This window comes from Typha latifolia, chromosome 12 (genome assembly GCF_019914945.1).
Source record: "Typha latifolia isolate L0001 chromosome 12, TyphaL0001v2, whole genome shotgun sequence".
Classification (NCBI taxonomy): domain Eukaryota; kingdom Viridiplantae; phylum Streptophyta; class Magnoliopsida; order Poales; family Typhaceae; genus Typha; species Typha latifolia.
The window spans coordinates 1,193,903-1,197,007 of NC_133097.1; the positions used below are offsets into that span (position 1 = coordinate 1,193,903).

Genomic DNA, 3,105 nt, shown 5'->3' on the forward strand with positions numbered 1-3,105 from the left:
ATTATCTCTAACTGATAAGTATTTTATTTATTTATTATTATTTTATTTCAGATGAAAATTATACGTGCAAAGAGGAATAGTCATCTGAGGGATATGGAGGCAGCGACCGACGGGAGACGAGGGAGAGTCATGGGAGTGAGATGGAAGCAAGAGGGTGAAGACTGAAGAGGGAGAGAGGGTGAGTTGCTGCCAAGAGGGAGGGAGGGAGAAAGATAGAGATGGGTAGGGTTAGTGAAGTTAAATTGTTAATGGGTCGGGTCGATGGGTTTCTACTAATTGTTTACTAACTATATTTTGTATACATTCCTCCTCCTTCCCTTCCTCTTTTGGCCACCACGGTTTCGTTGCTTTAGGTAAGTGCACTGGTATTCCATGGATTCTTTTCTTTCGTTCTAGGTTGAGAAAATCTTGTTCTTCTCATTGTTTGCTTCGATTCCTTCGTCCGATTTCGTGAAAATTCTGTTTCTTTTAGATTAATTTTTCGGCTAGGATGGGAGCAAAGGCGAAGAAGGCGTTGAAGAAGAATCTGAGCAAAGCTTCTACTCGTCTCTCCGTCTCTCGTCGGAAGAGCGAGTCTTCCGACTTCTTGGCATTCCTTCAATCTCGTGTTTTTTTGTTTATGATTTTTACTCCATATCTTTTCTTTATGTGTGTATAAAGTTGTTGTCTTTTGTTTTTTTTCTCTGTATATTGAAGCCTTTGGAAGGGGGTCCTGGAAGAACAATCTCGGGACAAGAGGAGCCCGTGCAAGATACTGCGACGGTTTTATACATCGGGCATATTCCTCATGGATTCTACGAGGTATTTTGCTTTATATGATAGTCTTGTTGAAAGCAAAGTAGTCCTTGTGATTAGTTTAAATATAATGCTTCCATTTTTGGTGTTATAGGATTCTTTAAGCAATTTGGGAATATTAAGAGACTGTGAATCGCTCGAAACAAAAAGGTACCTTTTCTTTTCTGCACACGTTCTTGTTATGTTAGCAAATTTTGTATGCAGTTCTTTCTTCACCATGAATCTGGAAAATTTTGATATCATTGAATCCTATCAGTCAATAGAATGACTGGTCAACATCTGAAAGGTCATCCACTCATCAATTAAGTGATTGATGATTGATTCACCTTCTTTCGCATTGCCCTAACTGTATATTGTTTATCCGATACTATGCCCTTATTAAATGTACTTTCTCTTGTAAAATAAATTCATTACATTTGCTTTTCTTTTTCCTAGTATTGTGTAATTGAAGAAAATAAGATTCATGTTCCATAGAAGTTTGTGAGTGCACAGTAGCATGAGGCTTGCCAACCTTGTTAGGAAATATGTTTGTGATGATAATTTTCAACCTATGCTACAAGGGTTATTCACTTTGCTCGTAACTTGTTCTAATTGGCTAGTTGGACATCTAGGTTTGGGCATTTCATGGCTCCTCCTCCAAATATGATGCTACCAGGTCAACTTGAATATACCTGAGTTATATTCATGGTTCTAAGCGAACATAACTGAGTTAGAATCTACTTACGCTTAGTTGGTGGAAGGTATGTTATTTCTGAATAATCAAATTCTGTTGCTAACTGTGGCACGTTTAAGGTGCCCATTGTTTTGAATTTCAATGTATTCTCATGTCACCTATAATATAGAATTGTGGTAAATAGATGATATGCAAGGGACTCTAATAGTGCTGACTTACATGTCTTGATTATTAGTTCTTCTGCATGTACTTACATGTCCCATGATATTGTTTTTCTCTAGTACAATAGCTAACAGACATTGGTTCCACAAATCATTACTTCCACATGAAAACCATTTTCTTGGATTAAGTTTATACTTCACCTGTCTCTGTTCCTTATCTCTCCATATAAGTGGCATTGCTTTACTGTATTAGTTTTAACCATGTTGTGCTTTACTAGACAGGAAACTCCAAGCACTATGGGTTTATTGAATTTGAAAATCCTGAGGTAAAGTACTTCACCGCTTACACTGTCCTTTTGTTTAAAATATTAGCTCATTTTATAAAGTACCATTTGATATGTGCCGGTTATTTCAGGTGGCTAAGGTTGTGGCTGATGAAATCAATAATTACAGCATGTTCATTCATTTTGTGAGTATTCAAATTTTATCTAACAAATGTTGGGCATAGCACCTACAGAGGATGAGGATGTTGAATCGGTGAGTGTGATTACCGGAGAAGATAGAAACCGTATTGCTTAGAACTGCCAGATTATAAGTTGTGAAAGAACACCCAGACACAGTATGTATCTAAATCCTAGGCAATGATATCACTACTTTACTTAAGTAAAAATCGGAATAAATATTAAAAAGCAAAAGTAGAGATGAACGCCAAGATTTTAATGTGGAAAAACTCATACGGAAAAAAACTATTGATCCAAACTCGGATCAAAACCAATAACTAGAATAATAGCAGTTACAAGACTAACTTACAAAACAACCCTTCGATCCCCACGACTTTGTTCCTCTCAGTCTTGCTCGCTAGAACCCACGATTCACCACTTTTCGTGATTGATATCTAACCTCAGTAGCCCTCGAGATTGATCTTTCGTCTAGATAGCCCTTAAGACGAAAGTTTTAAACCTTCTAAAAGAGTCGGATCTTGTTCGTTGAAGAAGCGATGTAGCCTCAAGAATTCTCCTTCAAATTGCTTCACCAACCACCTTAGAGTTAGGGCATCACAATGCTTATATCAGATCTCCAAGATAGAGCCAAATCTAAGTCTTATCCAAACTCACGAAAGTCCAAAAATTGTAAACTTCGTAGATGCATTCGATTGCGACCCGGGTGCGTTCGAACGGCCTGACTTGATCTCAGGTGCGTTTGAACAGGCCCAAGTGCATTCAAACGCGGTGGCTTAATTTTTCACAGGTTGCGTTTGAATGGGCAAGTGCACTCCTCTGGATATGTGAGCGACGTAGCAGGGTGCATTTGAACGGCCCATAACTGTGTTTGAACGCGCGCAAAAACATCACTCTCTATTAGTGCGAATGCTTGCGCTCGCGTTCGAACGCGCTTGTGAACGCTACTCTATGTCTGTGTGAACGTCAGCGTTCGCGTTCGAATGCGCTTGTGAACGCCAGTCTCTGTCTATGCGAA

General features: G+C 38.8%; 1 long non-coding RNA gene across 1 annotated transcript; it reads left to right on the forward strand.

The window, feature by feature from the left end:
- Positions 1–230: 230 nt before the first annotated feature.
- LOC140799213 (uncharacterized) lies at positions 231–1,522 on the forward strand. Its single transcript, XR_012110960.1, has 4 exons — positions 231–353; positions 473–801; positions 890–945; positions 1,407–1,522. It is a non-coding gene; the product is annotated as an uncharacterized lncRNA (long non-coding RNA).
- Positions 1,523–3,105: the final 1,583 nt, after the last annotated feature.